Below are 21,328 nucleotides of genomic sequence, written 5' to 3' on the forward strand. Positions count from 1 at the left end.
TGGACTCAAAGAGCCTCCTGTTATTCAGCGCTCAGGAATGCAGAGGCATGCTCCAGCCGGGGTGTGGGCGGCTGTTTGGTTTGCGGTTCTTGCTAGGGGGTGGGTGATTTTTAAAAGCACTTGCTGAATTCGCATTTGGTTGAATAATGGCTACTTTATATACAAATGATAAATGTTAGTCACAGCGGAGCAAAAGAAGTTTGTTGTGTTGGTCATGGATTTGGCATATCAAAAGGGGGGGGGGGGGGGGGGGGAGAAAAAAGAGAGCAAGCCTAGGGTTTCACTGCTTCAGAAACTGCAAAGTTAAACAGAGCTGCAGTTATGTTATGGGATATCTTTAAGCCTTTGGCGCTCTCAACTTAATGCCAGATATCTTATTTGGAAATATTTATTGTAACTGGCATATCTTTTAGAAGCCTGTCATCGCGGAAAAACTGTCATCAAACTGTCCTTGCTAACTCATTTCTGTTAAGTGACTTTTTTTCAGTGCTTCAGAGTTAGATGAATCATTTCTGCTTTCCTATGGCAAGTAGTGGCTGCTACAGAAAAGCTTATAGGATCTTAACTGGATTTATGTGGTGGTTGGGTTTTTTTTTTCATTCTAGAATCAAAGATTCTGCAAAAGTAGATGCCTGAAGCTGTATTTTTAGATTTTTAAAAGTATCTCTGACTAAGCACCTTGATATTTCCCCCCCCTCCCCAAGTGCTGGAGGCTCACCAGCCCCTCTTTGAGTCACGCTTTGCTGACCTGATTTTTCAGGTTACTTTAGTGCATTAATGTGGAACAAGGATGGAGTTCTAAATGAAAGAAGAACAAGTTAGGCGTAAAACTCGTTTGAGAATGGAATTTTATTTTCCAGCTGACTTTGGTTTTTCAACACTTTATTCGCTTATTGCTTATTTGCTATTGTTGCTTATTTTGAAAAAGCAAAGCTCAGTGCTCCGCGTTTGGCTGAGGTTAATCTCGGTGCATGGGCTGCTGTGATACTTCCTGGGAAATGGCCTTCTGGATCCCATATTTTTGCACTCCTCTGTATCGGCCCTGTTCTCAGCCAGGCGCCCAGATTTTCCAGCTGCAGTGCCTGTCTTCACTTGGTGTCAGATCCCCAAAAGAGATACCACACGGCAGATCCTAGGATGTAGAATCCAATAACGGACCTTGCCTTTAGGAAAAAAATAGGCTTAAAACAAACATCATCATTATAGCAACTCCCAGAAGGGTATCAAGTGGTTTAGGTGGGTACAGATAATGTTGATTTAAAGCAAAATGTTACAAAGCTTTGCTAGTCTGGTTTGTCACTGCTCCGCTCCTGGGGTTAACATTGAGATTTGTTTAAAACTCTGCTTTGCTTTGCTTATTTTAAATTACCGTATGTCAAGCACTGAGACCCAAAAGGAACAAATTCAAAACACTCTCGATGAAGCTGAATACTGGCTTCTTGCTCTGCTAAACTGCAAAGCCCTTCCTGGGAAGCGCGGATTATAGAAATCCTGGTTCCATTGAAGGAAAAAGGATTTCTCCTGCTGACTTCTGTGCAGCAAAGGCCTTGTGCAGCAACTAGGGGGTTGCTGAGGCAAGTTTTTAATTAATGGAGGGGGGAGGAATCCACAAATATTTCCCTGCTTTCTGAAAGATGAAAAGGGGACTGCATATCACTTTTAACGTCAATAATGTTAATAATGCAAAGCCACAAAAAGGAAATTAAACTTTAAAAACCATGTTAAAATAACATTGAGGATTTGACTGTAGCCCACAGAGGCAAGAAAGTTCAAAGGGAAGACTGAACTTTATCTGACCCTGATGTGCCTAGGAATTGCAACACAGTTTCTCTGTAACATTATCCAATTTTTAGAGTCTTGACCAGAGCAGGAAGAGGAAGGTCAGTGGCACCCTCTTGAAACTTGAAGTTGTTCCCTGTGTAGTTCCTACAACACGAAAAAGAAAGACTTTGAAATTGCAACTTAATACATCCAAGCTATCAAATGATTATATCTGTGTGTCTATTTATATGTTACCTATCAGAAAAGTAGAAATCTCCTCAGATGTACTAGTTTTCTGGTTTGGTTTTTTTTCCCAGAGAAGGTATATGAGCAAAATGTCTTCCCCTTGGGATTAATACTCTGTTGTTCCTCTAAACTTTTAGACTTTGAAGTTGTAAATCACTTCACTTGATATATGCTACTTATTAAAAACCGTTAAACTTTTCTGCTATATCTCCCTGGCTGGTGTGGTGGTGGTGTTTTTTTTTTTTTTCTTTCTTGTTGTGCCTCAGATATCTTGGGTTTGGTATACATATGTGTGGGGGGAGCTTTTTTAGTGGTTTTTTGCTAGTTTGGAGTTTTGTTACAGATGTTGGTATTTTTTGGCCTTGCACTTGAAATACTGTCAAGAAATGTAACACTTAACAAGCTGGGAAATTCTTGAGTTACTTAGTGCTGCCTTTCTCACAGGTGTTACAACTGTTTCACTTTTGGCTTCAAGAGGAGTTTTTAATCAGAGGTTTCGGTGTTTGCTTGTGCCTTGGCAACTTACAGAAGAGATGTATGCCAGCTACCTTCTTCACAACATACTGGCATAAACTGTTATTGCAAAGGAGAGATTAACTTTATGCCATAACTTCAGTTTTATACAAGTCTAATGACATGAGGCAGTTTTACTAACGAGAAGAGCTTGCTCTCCATTCTTTGTTGTATTCACCCTTGAGCTCTGAGAGAGGTAGTGCGTCCCCACCAGAGCCCATTCTCTGTACCAGCAGCTCGACACTGGGGAGTTCTGTATATCCTTTGTTCTGCCCGTCAGGCCAAAAGCTTCATGTCACCTTCCCTACTGTAATGGTTTCCGCTCCATCTACCTCTGGATCTCTCTGCAATTCTCCGTCACCACTTTTCCATTTCCCCTGGATGCTCACGTCCATCATTTTTTCTCTCTTGGCTAGTTTTGTCCCTCACCAATGAGTCCATCTCCGTTTCTTACTGTAGTGTGCCAGACACTCAGTGAGAGATTCCTCCTTGCCCATTACAGGGACAGTCCGTACGTTTCCATTTCCCTCTGCCTCATTATCTTACACTTTTCCCTTTCCATTTCACTTTGGGGGTACCACGTATTGGACCCACAGACAGAGTCAACGTGTAGATGTTTCACCGTAATGTGGTGGCATGCTGCCAGCTTGTGCTGTGATCTGCAGATCGTTACAGATCTTGTTTAAGCTGTTGGCAAGATGCCTTCTGCTTTTGATATCTTCTGTCACTTACAGTGGGTATTTTGGGTTTTGCCAGAATTGATAGGGGGGTTTCTCGCTAATGCTTTTAAAAGTTACTGTATTACAGCAAATGCTTGTTTAGAGAAAGGCCAGCAAGTTGCACATACAGCCTTGTGTGCTTGGCTGACCAAAAAAACCCCAAACCCAGAGTAGCCCAAAAGATGTAGAGGTGTTTGTGGCCTAGGCTGGAATTTGCAAATGAGTAATATGGTGTACAGAAGTAGCGTGAAGCTGCTCTTATGGACCCCTGACATTGTGGTTGGGTAGTTTAGAGTAACTGAATCTGAGAGGAGGGAAGTCCCCAGAAGATCCCCGCTTTCACTGGGGAAGCCGTGGTGAGAGAAAGCGCAGCTCAGAGCTTCACCATCTGCCAGCTGGGTGCCTGCCGTGGGTGCATTCGAAGACTTTGTGTAAGGGACTCGGCTCGGGGGGGTGAAAAGGTTGGCGAGCAGAGGTTTTTCCCTACTCTGTCTGCTTTAATGTTGGCTGTGCAGATCTATGAACTCCTCAGTTTCAGTAATGCCATTTGGAGTGGTTTGTCAAACCCCTGTGGTTTTACTGTGTGTGTACTTCACATGTGTATTTTATTGATTCCTTAGAGGGTAAATTTTGCTGTTTGTCAGTGTGAGGGGGAGGGTTTTTTGGTGAAGTGTGAAGTCTGCAACGTGGGTACTTGAATTTGGTTTTGTATTTACTTTTTTGGAGAAGCTCCAGTGAAGCTCTTCTCTGAGTAACTCCAGAGGCCTCCTGCACAGACTAAGCAAATGGAATTCCCACAAGAGACACTCCAAAAAAATTTTTTTTAAATAACAGCCAATTAATAAAAGACTGCCGCTGTATACACTCACTCCATACTCATTCAAAATGTATTTGATTATACCAAACCACATAGTGTAGATGGGACAAAGACGTTATAATTTGCAGGTGGGGTGTGTCTGTATTTCATTTTTACAGTGACCTGTGAGAGACCCGGCGAGGCTGACTGGTAAAGGGCAATCCACAGAATTCACTGCTGAAGCAACATGGGAACGATGTGTAAGCCCTAGACTGTGGGAAGATTTTTTTTTTTTTTTTTTTTTAAGCAAATATATACACAGACATGACTGGCCTGATCCAAAGCCCATGTGCATTTCACAAACTCTTCCTGACTTTTGGATTAAGTCCTAAGTCTCTGAAGAGGAACAAGGGAGTTGCTTATTGGGTTTGTGTGCGTCTGTCTTTCCTGGGCTCTGCAGGGGTGACTGTTCTGTAAAGAAGAAGATAGCAAGCAGGGTGTGCGTGATAGCGAGGAGGATAGCACAATTGCTTCCCCCCTCTACACGTGCACGCTTTTAGAAGCTTTTAGGCAGGAGGACTGTAACAAGCAGGGAAGCTATTAGAAATGGCTTTATTAGAATAGCATATATATAGTAAATGTTACTCTTTACTGTTGTAAATTATTATAAAGAATTTCCTGTCTTGCCACTGTGAGATATAAGATAAAGTTTATTATTTCTTGTTGCAGTTACTTTCTGCAAAGAATGTTTACATACATACATGATATGGAAATGGCATTAAACATTGGGCATAACAGGGAACCGGTGGACTTGCACTCCTGTTCTCATAATAACTTCAGATCGGTTAGTCTCCCTTTGCCTCAGCTTCCTTTCTTCGAAATTGAGCAAATAATTCTTTTGGGCACTGAGACAAGTATGCAAAAGTATATGAGGTGCTTGGATGCTATGGTAATGGGGACCATATAATTGCATAATTACATATAAAATGCAGTTTTCTTTTTCAGGTTATCATAAACACTTTATTGTGAAATGATATAAGGAGGGAAAAGGTAATGCTCTTGAAAACATCATGTAGAATTTCAGCATCACAAGCAATGTTTCTACGTGGGGATAGAGTATGGTGTAAAGGCTGCATTGCAGCATCCTTTTACTAATGAGTAAAGATAATCTGTGCAGCCCTCAGGTTATCTGTGCAGCCCTCAGGTTTTGCCTCAGTGCTGCAAGGGAAGACAGATGCTGCAGTAGCACGCAAGCAACAAAGTGTGACTCTTTGTAACCCTTGCCCGCTGTGTGACCACAGCCAGGAAGGGAAATCAAGTTGCCTACCAACACTGCCATGCGTGAAATGTGGCTGATGTAGCACTCAAATACCCTTTCTGGGGACTTCTGAGCTCTGCAGGGCAGTAGGCACAGTCATCTTCTCCGCTTGCCCTTTCTCATAGCTTTGCTTTTTTTAGGGAAAGAGAAGACGTAGTCATGGGCAGGCCTAACTTCTTATTCAACAGTAGTTCTGCTTGCACTTAATTTCTGTGGCGAGGTAAGACACTCTTGAAAGTTGCCTCATATATCCCCCCCTCTCCTTTCCTGCCTTCTCTTGGGGAATAACAAAATGGATCTCTGCCTCAGTTAGGCATGGTAGGGAGCGGATTGCATAGTTCATAGAGAAAGCTGACATAAAACCTAAACTGGTTCCTAAAGTGGCTAGGTTAGGATTGTTCTGGTGCAAAATATCTCCTGATGCCATACCCAGTCATAATGGGCCAGTATGTGCCAGGAGGGATGCTAGCAGTCGGAAAAGCATTAGATACCTTGCAGGTCACATGAGGATGATGAAGCAGAATTTTCAACTTGAGCTTCTAAATTACTTAGGTTTTTTTAAAAAAGAAACTAACGCCAATTTTCAGGAGAAATGGAATCAAAACTTGACTTGCCAAGAGTCATGAGCAGATTAGTAGGAGGAAGAGAGCAGTGAGTAAATGTGTTCATTGGATAAGGTATTTTTAAGGCAAATAAATACAGCCAATGAGTTATATTTTGGAATTGTGAATATTTTTTAAATTTTATTGGTGAAACATTTGGTCTCTCAATGACTTCACCTAGTTAATTTTGGTCAATTATTTTGTATAACTCGGTCTCATGGGAGGGTGTCCTCACAGTACAGAGGATCTTGTATCAGTATGTATCCTGACTTGCCGCTAAATTTTCTGAGAGTTTCAACAGGGGCATGTGCAGCAAAGACATTTTGACTGTGTGTCTCCTGCTAGTGAAGATCTGGCATTTCAGATGGCTTTTTTTTTTTGCACATACGGATAGGACCACACTGTGACAGCAAAAGGAGGTAGAAGACGGTAGCGCTTAGAAAGGAGGACCCCACTAAATTTGAGCATTTTGCAGCCCCTCCTGGAGTGTGTTCTTCCTCGAGTTGACAGCGACTGTGATGGAGAGTTGCAATGTCTGTGTCAGCTGGTTACCAGTAAGACCATAAGCAGCCATACTCTGTGCTGGGCTGGTGAAGAAACCAGGAAGAGTGCTCACTCCTCGCAGAGCCAGAGGCTCCAGCAGAAGCCTTGCTCTTGATCCCTTTTTCCTCTATCAGCAAGGTGAATGGAGAAGAAAGATCCTTAGGTGTCAGCTGACAGGAGAGGAGAGGCTCTGGCACAGCAGCCTGGGAAGGAGCAGCTGAGTTATCTGGCCTCGATTGCATTGCTTTTAGCTCTAGGTCTCAGTCTCTACTGAAAAGGAGATTAATGGAAGCAAGGATGTTCCCTACAAAGCTGGTACTTACGTCCTGTATTACTCTTGCTTCTGGGCAACAGAGCAATCCAACCAGCCTTAAGAATTTAACCAAGGTTAGAAATCATGCATTTCACAAAAAAAGCTGTTTTACTGTGGAGTATTGTGCCTTAGTAATATTCTCCAAGGTAGCTAAACAGTCTGTCAGTAGAATTTTATATCAGTTATAAATGTTAAATAATTTATAAGGGTAAAAAAAGACATCTCTTACTGATACCGCTGCATCGACAGTAGGACTTTTGGTGCAAAAATGATTACAAGAATCACACTTTAATTCACATTGCTGTGCCAATGAAGATTTCAGGCCTGCCTTGGTAAAAACAGAAGATAAAGGAGCTGAGGTTTCCCATTCTGAGTTTTCATCCAAGAGTTAGAGCTGTGCAAAACCAGGCCAGAGCAAAACCGAACTGCACAACGATGAGATGTTCTACCACATGCAGGGCTGAAATGTGTCTGTGTGTGTGTGTGTCTTGTCAGCAGAAATACCGTGCTGGGGGAAGAAGAAAGTCCCAAAGTTCTGTATGGGATTACTGCCAATTTGAAATACGGTCTTGTGCTTGCTTGCCTACCAGCGTATAACATGAAGCCCTTACGTTGGTTAGAACTGTAGTTAGATCATGGCTAAGAGTGAAAGGACTTGATTGCATAAACAGAAACAAAACATGAGTAACAAAGGGTGGTAGAAAGAACAAGGAGAATAAAAAATGTCTTCCTAAATTGTTTTAACCAGTAGCACCCCACATGAAGGAAGGCTTGTTCTTTGGGAATGCATTCCCACAAGGAATGGTGAATACATGCAGCCCACAAGTTTGACGAGGTCAAAGCATCCATTTTTAGAAAGGCTTATTCTTTTTTTGTTGTTTTGGGGGCTTGAGGTTTTTTGGGGGTTTTTTTTGGCAATGCAAGTTGCTTTTACTTTGTGATCTTTGGGGTGACCTTTGGGCATCATTACGGAGAAGTATGCATTTTTCAGCAACAAAGAACACACACTTGGATATTTTTGGTATTGTGCCACCTATTAGTACCAGTTCGGCTAATGGTGATACTGACCTTCATTTATCACCCTTCATACTCAGTCATTAAGATTTCATTGTCTGGCAGTCTATCCTGAAATGCCATCAAAAAGCATTTCGTAATGTCAGTGAAACAAAGCCCGGCAACAGTTATTTAAAAAGTGTGCTATATTTCTGCATAGTCTGTGGAAGATCTTCCCATGAAAGAATGTTAGGCATTACGTGGAAAAATAAAGACAAGTATTAAAGACAACCTACAGACAGAAAATATGGAGTGGAATGGCAGTGGACTCAAGTTGGACCCAGCTGCCTCCTGCATTTGCAGACCAGTCCTTTCACACGTAGTCAGTGCCAAGGCAGCTTTCCCTGTGCCTAATATGTGGCTGCCACTGGTAGCTGTACCTTCTCTGGTTAGTCTCGCTCAAGTTAGTGGAGCTATTTGTGGATACAGGGTTATAAAGTCAGAATTTAGCCTGTGAGTTTTAATTCTGCCTTTCTTTAAGTGAGTGAAAAATTTGTCATGACCCCACAGTTGCGTAGTTAATTTCGTGCTTAGTGACAGAATTGCTATTCTATTTAGAAGCCTAAAGAATAAAGAAAGAAGAGGTCATATGTAATGCCAACATAGATTCTCTATAGCATACCCATTAGTGCTTTTGGATTTGTGCTGCGGTCGTTCATACCATAGTAGATGGGTATGTGCCTCAGCAAACCAGCTTTTCATTACGGGGACGACGTTCAGGAGGGCCCTGGGTCAGGGAGAGTGTCTGTTTGCTGCAGAAATAAAGAATATGAAGTATTAAGGGATCTCCTGAAGTGGCACAGCCAGATGGTGGCTAATTTCCCATTAGGCACTGTGGTCACTGTGCTGAGAAGGCTCTGTTCTGCAGCCTCGGTTTTCTGAAGCCCACATCCACTACGTTATTAAGGCACCTACGCAAAGCTGACAACCAGCACTCATAATACAGGCCTATGAAGTAGGTGCCAGTAGTTTATTACTGGCTTTAAAAGTACCTCACTAAACGTGGCTTAGAGTTTTTGTTTTTAGGAATTAATTATTCCAAAAAAGTTGAGGTTCAAGCTATAAATAACACAAGTGAAGAGGGTGCCAAGCAGTGGTTCAAAGACAAAATTCATTTCCCGCACGGCCCGTGTACGCACACACGATGCCAGCAGCAAGGTAGCTGAGCCCTCCTTCCCATCACGCAGCCAGGGGTGAGCAGCTAGGCCAGAGCTCCTTCCTGGGCAGCTTGCTCCCAAGGTATCTCTGATTTGATCATCTCTAAAACAATTCTTTGCTAGAACCTGCTTCCCCAGTGCTGATAGATGGGTTCATTCCTCCTCACTCCTTTCGTGTTGTCACAAGTGCTTTATCGCCGCCTTTAAAAAGAGCCCATTGTGCCTCTCGCCTTCCTGTCTCTGTTTCTTTGTGCCTTTTTCCGTTTCTAGATTTCATATTAGAGGGCTTGTTTGATTCATTTCAGGGAACTGTGTACTCCCTTGGGGTTTAGTTTCTTTTCCTGGGGACAAATTGTGACATGCTGCCATTTTTTCCCAAGCCGCTGCCATCAGAAAGCTGCAGCCTCCCTCCCTCCAACGCCTCTGGGGTGCCCTGTGCTGCTGCACCCTTGCTCTCTCCTGGTTGCCCACACGGTTCCTCCGTATCGATTCGTCTCGCCCATTACTGCCCTGTATTGAAAAACAGGAGCATACTAGAGATGGGAATCTGTGGCTGGACAACAAAGTATTTTGTGTCTTAACTTTGCCTCTGCCATATCATGTCGCTCTTGGCCTAATTAATGTACTAAGCAAGGCAAAAATGGTCGTTATCAGCTTCTTGAGAAGTATTTCCTTCTTTGTAAGTGGAGGCTTCCAGGTCTGATCAGAGCCTGTTACCTTTTGTGCTCTTGATAGAAGCCAAAACACTGATTCAATGGGAATTTTTTTTTAGTATAGCAGTATACGTAGCTATTTGTTTTATGAAGCCTGATTATTGCTATGTTCTGGAAGGTGGATTGTGGACAACCATACTGCTAAAATAAACACACTGCTGAAGGAAATCAGCTTGTGGCTAATTAGCAGCACAGAGAATGAATATGTATCAGTGTTCAGATGTTTGAACTGGAAGTTCTTTATGAGACTTTACAGGCTTGGATGCACAAGCGTTTTTTTTAAATGCTAAAAAGCCACCAAAAATGTATTTTTAAAAGCTTCTTTGAAGGTAGCTTTCTGTATTAAGCTGATTGAACTGAGGGCTGGTGATGTCATTTCCCTCAAACTTGCTGCAAAACTCTTCTGTAAAAGCGTAATGTTAGGAAAACCACAGCAAAATGAGAGAAGCAAAGGCATGTGCCTGAGGAATAATGCCATCAAAGGCGGAGTAACAGCACCACTCTTGCACCACGGACTGGAAAGGGCCCGGGCGGCATTTCACTAAAGAGATGTTTGAAAATCTCCCCTCCTTCTTGAAGCCCGTTTGTGCACTGCTGACACTTTTCAGGAAGGGCATCTTGAGGATTCCTGGGATCCTGACAAGAAGAAAACAGCCTTGTTGTAAAACAGACTTTTAAAACAAAATGTTCCATCGAGAGCAAGTTGGCAGCACCATTGTGTGCTTTCTTTGAAATGTCTACGGATTTGAAGTAAGGCGCTTCTGATTTGCCTTGTCTGTGAGCTCCTTCAGTATATTTTCTTCTGTGGCTTCCCTTGGTGTTTTTTTCAGGTGTGTGTTCTCCTCAGATAGGACTTGAAGCAATGCTGGGAGCTTAATGCAGTCACTTCAGATTCATTAAGACCTGCCAGGAATGCTGTTCTTAAGCAGTAATGCATATGGGAAGTCCTGGCATTTTTACTGTGAAAGGAACCTTATGTATAGAGTAACTCAGACTCTGTGTGTGGGGGGGAAAGTAATCAAGTTTAAAAAATATGTATCGCTACATTTGCCCACACATCTTGTAAACATTCTGTGTAAAATGTAAGTCAAAGTGGTTTAATGTTGCGACAAATACGAAGTAGAACAAAATAATCTTAAAGAAGAAATGTAATGACTCCTTCTATGTAGCAGCCTCCGTTCCTCTGTTCCCTCCCCCAAATACCAGGCAGACCATTTTTAGAATGATATGATAGAAATAACCTTGTGCATTTCCTGCAGTCTGCTGTGCTGAATTTTGGGCAGAGTACGCTTTGGGATTTCACTAGTGAAGCTGAAGTACGAATCCAGATGGGTTTGGGAAGCTTGGGCCAGGATTGCTTAAATAGGTGTACAATCAAATTAAGTCTGTTGAAGCATGAGAATAAGTGGCCTGATGGGGGTTTGCTGAGCACCCAGCAGCTCCCACAGAGCACAACAAGCCTCATTTTCTCTTACCATAGACCTTTTGTAACGATTTCCACTGCCAAGGCAGAAATCTGTGCTCACCCAGCAGCAGTGTTTCACACCCACTCTTGCACTCACTGGCCCAGATCCTCAGCTGTGGAGGAAACATCAAGAAGCCGTAGTCCTCAGAGCAGTGCTGCAATCCCTACACGGGCTGGAGCTGACTGCCGAGAGCTTTCCAGGGCTGCTCCGGCCTGGGGACAGGCCTCTTCCAGCTGCCCACGCACTCAAGTGTGTCCCTTGTGCTGTTGCGAGGGGATTGGCATAGGGCTGTCTGTCCTTCCTTGGGAAATGCCAGGCGGAGGAGTTGTTAGCTATGCCTTCCTGAGCTTGCTTTACATTTTCTGTTGGCTGAGCTGTGCCAAAGTGCAGGATGGGGCTGAGCATCTCATCCGCTTTGCATGGTGGCTGCACATGGTGCTGGGCAATACAAAGCCAAGTGAGCTCTCACTGACTTAAGGTTGTTGGATTTGTCCCAAAGAGAATGAGCCTTTTGGACGAAGGAAAAAACAGGCTAAGAAATCCTTTATAGAGCACAGTAGACTGGAGTGATGTTAACCGTGTATCACTGTGAGTAACAGAACTGGTCCTTCACATAGGCCAGTGTAACTTCATCGTCTATTTTTAGGGGAAACAGTTTTGAAATTACCTTTTCCATTCAGTGAAGTTTGGCTTTAAGGTTTTTCAACTGTTCCAAGAAAGAAAATGAAATGTTGACTTTAAGCACCTCAGTTAAATACTCCGAAGCTGTGAAAACGCATATTTCATAGGGGAAAGTTCTGTTTTTAATGCAGTAGTTTGCATTTATAGGAAAGATAAACCTAGTCTGAAGTAACATTTCTCTAAGCCTTTCTTGGTAGAATTTGATCAGTGGTTTAAGCGACTGTAACTGATTCCAGGAACACTTCAAAGCAGGCACTTCTCATTGGCCATTTGCAAAATCACCTTCTGAGACTGAGGCTCTGGAAATGCATTTATTCATAGAATATGTCTTGCATTAGTCCTCAGTTGGCCAACAAAATTATCTAAGGCATGTCTGAGGCAGCTACTAAAAAGAAACTTAAAAGGCATTACTGTTCTAGTGAAGATGATGCAATACACTTGTGCTATTATCAGTCGCAAAATTAAACACATTCAAATGAACTTGTTCTGAAGGGATTTGATTAATAGAAAGCTTTAAAGAAAAGTTGCTTTGAGTAAAGGCCCACCCTTCTTCATTTATTGTTCATGAAAGCTTACGTAAAAGGAGAGTGCCTTTACCCGCTCCCGTTCCTTATCCCAGGTTTGCATGCGATGAAAAGGAAGTGACACATGATATTCCATGTTGCTTTTCCTCATCTCACAGACAAGGCCTACAATTGTTGAATCTTTACAGCAGGAAGCAAAATGCTAAATATGTTGGCTTTTATTCAGATAGGAGTTTAGAACAGAGTAGGGGTGAATATTGTCTTTAAATAAGCATGCATAGTTGTTGCCTTGAGGTACATTAGACAGTATTGCCTGCTGGGGTTGAAATAATAGGTGCTCGCAAAAGAAAATATTGAAGGCCTTTATTTTTATTTTTCTAAAACACTTCATTATCTAAGATAACAGCAGTGTTTTAAGATTTCAAAGTCTCTTTCATCCTAACTGAGCACAGCATTTAAGTGCTTCTTCAATCCACCTCCGTTCTGCAGGGCCCTCTAAGTATGTGCTTAGATTTAAGCAGTTAAATTAATGGAGCTGATGCACAAAGTCTAGCAAATGCTTAAACGTAACATCGACGGGGCGTTTCTGGAGTGCCAACTTGGGTAATGAGGAATTGTTCGCTGGGGACCACACTTAGAGCTTTCTAAACACATCAGCAGGTGAGAATGGCAGGGACGCAGACGGGAAGCAGGTGGTTGGTTTGCTCTACACCCGCTCCTGACAAATGGTGCACTGTCTTCCAAATTTCTGGCTTCACAGCCCTCTGGAGAATGTGTCATGGCTGGCAGAAAACAATTAAGAAGCCATTACGAGGGAATGCTTTTGCCAGTCCGGCACCTAACGCAGCCACCAGATGCACCTTAGCTTATGAGTCAGGAATGTGCCAGCCACAGCCTTGGTCACGTAAGGATTCCCTGCTGCTGGTATGTACCCTGGCCCTTCTCCAGCCCTTTTCTTGTCTTTGATTATTTTAATTTTTTTTGACATCTGAAGGATTTGGCTCAAGAAAATGCAATGCCGCCTTTTTGCACGGTTTCCATATTATTGCCGCTTGTTGAGAAATAAATGCCTTTAAACTATACAATTATTCATGCATAAACTGTGTTTATTTGCAGTGCTGCTGAGTCTCAGGTGCGGGTCTTGCCCACACAGCCACGTGCTGTGCTCCCGCTCCTCCCACCCGTGGCCAAGTTACAGAGGTTTTGCATAAGCAAATGTGTGCTGTGTGGTATGCAGGCATACCGCTCAGCCCTCAGCGGCTTCGGGGGGCAAGTCATCTGTAAGTTATGTTTTTGTCTTCTCTGCAGTCTGCATCCAGGGACATTACAGCGTCTTAGTGCCTCTTGTTGGCGTGGACGACTCATGGACTCTAAAAAGGTCCATGCTGCCTTTTTATTGCACCAGAGCTACTAAGTAGTAGCTGGCTGAGCAGCCAGAGCTTTTACAGCAGTGAAATTCTTCTGTGTGGGAGTGTGTGGCCCTCGTTGAAGTTTCAAAACTGGAGACAACCTTATCTTCCTTAAAAATAGGAGTAATAATAAAAAACAGATTTAAAAAATCCCTAAGAGAGTCATGATAATTTATCAAGGATGATCTGCAGAGGAAACCAAAAAGGGTTGGTGCTCTTTTGCTTTACTGATATACGTATCTCCCTACAGCCTCCTCTTCCTGAGGCCACTCTGTGATTTTCAGAAAAACGTATATTTTTAGTTTTGTGCATGTCTTTTCCCCTCTTTCCTTCCCCTGCATGTAAAAAGAAACAAAATGCTTCCCAGATTTGTCCACCTGGACTTTAGCACACGTTTTGAAAGTAAAATCTGATTAATTGCTGGAAGAAGAATGTGGTGGTGATGTTTTTAATTTCTTTTACCCATGAAGCCACTTCACACTTCTGGTATATAATAACTGCTCCTGTGATAACTGTTCCTTCCTGTTTGTCCGTTTCATTTACCTGTTGCATCCTGTTGTAAATGGAAATCACGTTCTCTTTGGGTCAGGGACTTTCTCTTTTATGCTGGTTGTGTATTAGCCTTGATATTTGATTGGGGTTTAGTGGGGATTAGCGGGTGCTACCATAAAACAATTAGCATCCTCAAAAGTCAGTGATCTAGAGGTCTGGAATGGAATTCAGTGAATTCATTGCATGTGCAAATGAGTGCACACCGTTCAGCTGGAGGGCTCTGCTCATTCCCTTCCTGGAAGGTAACTAACCTTATTTTTTTGTTTGCCTTTCTGAATACTCTTTTACGCCTTAGAACTTTACTTAATATAGCTCTGGGCACATTGGAGGTTCTGAGAAAAGATTAGACTGTCTGAATGATCATGTGTATTGTTATACCCAAGGATTGTTTATGGCTTTTTGGTTTAGTTATGCATAACTGCACTGAATGCTTTTAAAGTTTGACATCCATTCTTGTGGCATCGAAACTCTCAAGTGTTTCTAGTGTCCTTACATACTTCCACAAGAGGGATCTATCACATGTATTTTATAGAAAAACATTGAGACCAATGGGGACGATTTGGATAAGAATAGAAGACCTAAAAGGAATCGGAAGGTTTTGAGGACTTGGGTCTAATTCACCGAAATCTAGCTAAACTGCATCTACTAGAACAAGAAACGAATCTTACTTTCCTCTGGTGGAGAACGGTGCCCCCAGTGCTTCACTTTTTTTCAATCTGGTGTGGCTTTTGCCATTCTCTCTTTTATGCTAAACAAAATCTTTTCCCCTTCAAGCCCAAATTTTGCAAACGCGAACAAGGAATGCAGAATATAATGTCTTCTAGTTACCCGGGGCACATCTGTTTCTTCTTTGATTTCTGGGTAGAGAAAGGAGATGGCAACGGCCCTTCGCTTGCAGGGAAGAAGACTTAAAAACCACTGCCAACTGCAAGGAACCACACTGCAGTGAGTCAGCACAACTCAAGGCTGGGTTTCCTGCTGCGGGCAGGACACAGTGCTCCTACAGGTGCTGGCCTTATCAGAAAATGGATGGTAACACCATTTCCTCTTCCACACCTCCTCCCCGTGCCCCCAGCAGGCGTGTGCCGCTCGGCTGCCGGAGGGATGGGACGGAGGGACGGGCAGCCTGCCCGTGCCGGAGGCTGAGGCAGCCCAGCCGTGCTCCCACCAGGTTTCTTGTTCTTCCAATATAGAGCAAGATAACTGGGGCGAGGAGCGTAGCGGCTCTGGGATGAAGGCTGCAGTTTGTTACAAACTACTGTCCTACTTTTTGTATGGGTGGCCTGATTTGTACAATAGTGCCAATTCTCATTGTGGTGTTTACAGAGTAAAGACAGGATGTGCGCCGGCCTGTCTCAGTGCATTATCTGCTTGCGTTATATTTTTAGGCTCTTGCTTCCATGACAAAATATTCAGTGACAGTGTATTTGCCTACAAGCCTTTGAAGGTCTGTTTTTGCTTCATGTAAGAGCTCCCATTGTTTGGGATTCAGCCAGCATTTAAGCAGCAACGCTACGTTTTACTTGTCATCTCCATAATGTTTCTAGAAACAAACTTTGTGTTGCTTTCAATAAAGCCACGGGTCCCGCCTTAGAAAGGTTGAGTTTGTGGCAAGCTGACTGCTGATCGGTTCTTCGTGCCAAACAAATTGTGGCGAGTGTTATGAAAGCAATAGGCTGTGTGTGCGGTGCCGTTAATTATAATAAACATAACAGCCTGTGGAGTAGCTGCTCTCAGAGGCCGCTCCTCAAGCTTGTCTTACAAGTAAGCCCATATTCATAGCAGGGGGAAGACTTACCCAGTGATCCTCAGTTCATTCAGCAAAGGAGGAGCAAAGATTGTTGTTGCAAGTATTGGAGCTGAAATGTGAGAAAGTAGTGCTTGGAGGAGGAGGACAGATACTTCTGGTGTGAAGAGCTGGGCCAGAACCGTGGAACTTTCCACCAGCAGAGAGAGAGCTAATTCCCCAAGCTCAGCATATTCAAAGCCTGAATGCAAAACTCATCTTTTCCTTGAGTGTTGTGGCTTTTTTTTTTCACAGGGTCCCAATGGATAAAAATAAAGTCTTAAGAACTAATCCAGTTAAGCTTTTTCTTGCCGGCTGAGAAGAAAGAGAGACAGAAAGAACAATAAATGCTTTGTTTGTCTTTTGCAATATCTGGTCAGTGGTCAGATACAACAGAGGTAAAGAGGTCACGTAAACACAGATAATTTGGAGCTGGATATGCTGCGTTACTGGTCTGGGTGGGAGACTGAGATTTTGGTGGGGATGCAACCAGCACAAAGCCGTGTGGGCATGATGACTTAGATGACTGAAGAAGACAAATCCTCTCTTTCGGGCTCATCTATAAATCAATTACCATTTGTTCCTTATTAATAATTTAGCTGCCAAGAATGTGCTTATTGCTTTAGAAGGGGGGGAAATTACAGACTGTCCCTGTTCTGAATAGCTGGCAGTCTAAAAGATGCAAGACAGTACTCGTGGGAATATCCAGAGAAAACTGTAACTGTGGGCTATATTAATTACTTTAATATTTTTGCACCATCTCCTCCCTGTAAACCTTTTTGTCTGCTTGCATCATGTTGATAGTGATGGCACACTCAGTTTAACTGCCTTTCCAAAGAAATGAGACAGTGAAGGATCATCCTTCCATCTCATCAGGGCTGGAAGGTTTTTCTATGCCCCAGTGTAATGCTGAAAGCTGCACAAGGCAGGGAGAGGGGCCGAGGTGAGGAGGGAAGGAGAAGCCACGAGGAAGCATGTGGTGGATGTCCAGTCTGGGCAAGGAATTTGGGAGGAGGGGGGGAGAAGCTGCAGTTGGGGTGAGTTCTCAAATATGATACAAAGAGGGCTGGAGTGCCTAGAGGACAAGGCTCTAGGCTGTTTGAACTTAATACCTCGTAGAAGATACCGGACAGATTGAGAGGAGTGTGATTGATGGGTCAGAATGATAATTTTAGCAGCTGTGTTTTTTGATGGGTTGGAGGAACAAGATATTTATCTGATGTGCCAGAGAGGAGGAAGAGATTAGCTGGGATGACATAAGGACAGGCAAGTTGTTTTCTTTGCTAAAAGGAAAAAGAAGGGGTAGATCTTCATTTGCTTTGGGGGGTTGGTTATTTTTTTTTTGTTTGTTTTTCTTAAGTTTTGTGCAGGAAAATGTGTCAAGGCACAAGTAGTGAACAAAATAGAAAATGGCTGGGAAGGCTACTAGAGGTGGTGTGGAGCAGCGGTTCCAGATGGGTGGGTAGATTCCTACAGTAAGGTTTAACATCGTTGTTACGCAGCAGGTCTGTGCCAGGATGGGGATGAAATCTGGGGTTTCTGCCTCCAGTTGCAGGTGGTGTCCTTGCCATTACACCAGCAGCGCTCAGCCAGCGCCGCAGCAGCGCGTTAAAGGTAAGGCATGGCACAAAGCCTAAGTTAATAAGCTCAGCGGGATGTTGGGAGGCAGTGAGGCATGGAGCGCTGCCAGTGCTCTCCATCACTGAAAGGCAGGAGCCTCTGTGGCACAGCCCACGGCTCTCGCTTCCTTACCATACTTTTGAGCGCTGTTTTGGGATCACTTCTGCTCCATAGCACACGTGGCACTGCAGTGTCCTTTCCCTGGAAGCAGCTAGGAGTGATTTCAGAAAGTTTATCTGGGCAAACGATGTTGTCTGCAGACTCGGAGGTTTGGGAATGGGATAAGGAAAATGGAGAGGAGTTGGACTTGCTGGTGTTTAATGTCTTGTTGAGAGAGGGAGTTGGATCCTGTTACATACAAAGCAGACAGTTGGTGCAGACTCTTAGTAAATAGACTTAGTGCTGTGAGGAGGAGGTGTGATTGGTCATTGCCTGTGTGTATTTTAGAGCAATCAAATTTGTTTCATGGAGTTGTTTTTTGAGGATGGAGTGGGTGTGTGGACCAAAGGCTTAGTCACGAGGGGAGGGGAAAGAAAACTGTCTTGACTTGTGAAATCAAATATTTGTGACTTATCCCATTGTTTCCCTATCTTCATGTAGCTTATACCCGTATTCCCATGCTATAGGAGCGAGCAGTGCTGCTAGATCTGTGTGTGGCTTGTATTCCTTTTCGTAGCATTCAGGTATTCGGAGAGGATTGCCTGCTCTTTTGCACCCTTGATCGCGTGCTCTCTCTCTCACTCTCACTCATGCCTTGGGCAGCCCAGTAGGTATTTAGGGAAGGTGTAGGTAGTGAGACATCTCCCAATCAACAAAACCTGGAGGGTGCTTAAAAATGTGTGGATGATTCACTGGAAGGCCCTCTGTTCTCTGAGTCACTGCTGACCCAGGGACCTAGCTAGTGCACTATGCTGCTAAAGAGGAGACATAAAAAGAAGGCCATAATTGACTGTTACCTCTATATGCCTCATCGTGTTGTTTTAGAGAAGCTGGGTGGTGTTCCTGGGTCTCCTGTCTGCATTTCATCTTGAGTAGTTGTTATGGTTTGCTTCTAAAGTTTCCCTCAAGCTTTGATTTGGAGTGAGTGGTGGTGGTCTTCACGTTGACCATGAAAGTGCTGTAGTGTTGCTGTGAGCTGTTAAGCAACGTCTTAGTGTTACTCACATCTTGGCTATACCACAAAGATGGACAGATCTATTTGTACACTCATATAGTTTTGAAAACACTTTAGGATTTGAAGAACTGAAAATTGTTTTGTCTTCTGTGGATTCCCCTTTCAGGTCACAGCGGAGGGATGCTGGTCTACTGCTGCAGGCCAGGATGGATCTCTCCTGTGGCTTTAAAGAGCTTCCAGTCTTTATCTAGCATTATTGCTCAGGCCAGTACTCATGAAGGTTGCCAGATGGCAAGGTGATACAAGGCCTGGGAAAGAGAGGCCTGTGTCATTACAGGATGGGAGCAAAGAGGAGGAGAGTTGTGCTCCCAAGCAGCATTCCTTGCCCCTTTTGTGAGTGCCAAAACCACACACAACAGTCCAGCCAGACTGCTGTGTGGCTGGCATTAAAGGCACCGGCCAAGAGGGGCCAAAAAGAAAATGAGGAAGAAAAACATCCCTTGTTTCTGGAATTCTGCTGATCGTTTTCCATAATTTGGCTGATAATGGCTGGCAGCGTCACTGTCACCCTGGACCAGCTGCCAAAGACACCAGGCGCTTGTTCTCCCTGCGTCACCCTGCCCTACCGACGTTTGACGGAGGACGGTGTGAAGTTGGCATGAAAATCAAAAGCAGCTTTAAAATGTGCTCTGGCTTTTTCAAGTACAAACTAATATTTACCTGTGAGTCTGCTTCCCTCCTTGTTCCCCTCTCCTTGGCAAGCTCTAGATCTGCTTCTAGTTTAAGCTTAACATTTAAGCATTTATGCAGTGAGGTTCCCAGGGTGTGAATATTAGATATTCTTTTTAGTTTAGAGAGAGGGAAGGGGGAGATGACAACAGGAAAGCTACTTGAGCTGTCTCTCTGTTACTTAAATGTGAGTTTTGATGCAGTTGATATTTTCAGCTGTTCGTTATGGACACCTCATGGAAAACTTTTGAAAAACATCTCATTTGGGAACAGTTCTGTCTCCTGTGGTGGTTGAAGGGTGACTTGTTTTCGTGTTGTTTTTTTCTGGACTGTTCTTTAATCACATCTTGCCTCAAGTTTCTATTACTACTGACATTTACATGAAAATAAGGTATTTGTTTATGTTGATTTCGGCTGCTTGCTTTTTCTTGCTCCTTTTTATGTCATACCAGCTGGATTTCCATGCAAGCAATAGTAATGATAAAACCTTTACAGGAAAGGTACTGTGCACGCACACGCTTGAGATCCTGTTTGGATGATAAGAATGACTTAGCGTGCTACTGATACGTGCTTTATAGAGCTGTTATTCATGCCGCTGTGCTGCTCTCCCACACATCCTGCATTAGTCAGAGTTAAGCATTGAAATTTTACATCCTTGCTCCCAGCCATATCACCAGTGCAGAGCTGGTGCAGTTTAGGGCAGGGGAGAGTGAAGGGTAGAGGGAAAACATCTGTGCTTGTGTTAGTGCTGCTTTCCTTCACTTAGATAGTGAGTGCTGCAGATCTTGATGGGCAAACAGTGCCTCCTGATAGAGGGAGCAACAACATGTAAAAAAGTCTGACTTTTGGTGAGCAAGGGAATTCCTCGTGCCTTGCAGCACGGGGAAAATATTCTTCCCCCCTCCTTTTCTCAAAGTTTTCCAGTGTGGGGTTTGGGTTTTTTTTTTTCTTTTTTTTAACATAATATGTAATTTAGGAAAGCAGAATTGGGCTTCCATGAATAAGATAATTGTCTTGGCCGGAGGGGATGGCTGAGGGAGTGACTTTCTCTTGCTGCATGGCACGTCTGCTGTGCTCTCAGGCTGCAAGTGGTAGCCTGAAAAAGAACCTTTCAACTGATCTGTCGATTTACTAGAAGAAAGGAAGCTTTCAGGTAGGTCACATACACAGCTTCCTTTTTTGCTGTTAAGAGTTTTTGGTGGGGGAAAAAAAATATTTCAGCTGAAGCATTTTCCACCTCTCTGGTACAAATAACCCTCTTCTCTTATTGTATAGAAACAGTCCCCCAAAATAAAACTAACAAACCAAAAGCCCGTAACGCCACCTCCTCTCTTCCCTCATCCTCCTCAGATGTGTTGTAAAACCTGATTATGAGACAGAGAAGTTTACAAAGTTGTTCCTCCAAATACACACGAACTCGTGCAGAGTCTTGAGCCTCTGATTTCACTAGTAATTACAGACATAAGAGACTGTAAAATATTAACTTCTGTGGGCTTTTAATGAGGCGTTTCATCTTAAATCTGCAGCGTTCCCCTAAGACATCACACTCTTTTAGGTTTACTTTTTAAGCTGGATTTCTCCTGCGTTGCTGGTGACTCATAATTAAGGAAGTCAGAGCTGTAAAATTAACACAGCCTTCTTCCACTACCCTTTTCACCTCTCTCACACGGCACACACCTGCTGTTAACTCCTGGTGGAAACTTCAAGGCTTGT

The 21,328-nt window shown here is 43.4% G+C and overlaps 1 protein-coding gene across 3 annotated transcripts in view; it reads left to right on the plus strand.

Moving 5' to 3' along the window:
• Window positions 1-21,328, plus strand: part of SMAD3 (SMAD family member 3) — an 80,906-nt gene that overhangs the window by 25,962 nt on the left and 33,616 nt on the right. The window contains exon 1 of one of the 3 annotated variants that reach the window (XM_075506400.1): window positions 20,747-20,768. The exons of the other annotated variants lie outside the window; for them this stretch is intronic. The gene's annotated coding sequence lies outside the window, so the exon portion shown is untranslated. Of the gene's footprint in view, window positions 1-20,746; window positions 20,769-21,328 lie in introns of those variants that run through there. 3 annotated transcript variants of the gene reach the window in all.

Source organism: Mycteria americana, chromosome 6 (genome assembly GCF_035582795.1).
Source record: "Mycteria americana isolate JAX WOST 10 ecotype Jacksonville Zoo and Gardens chromosome 6, USCA_MyAme_1.0, whole genome shotgun sequence".
NCBI lineage: Eukaryota > Metazoa > Chordata > Aves > Ciconiiformes > Ciconiidae > Mycteria > Mycteria americana.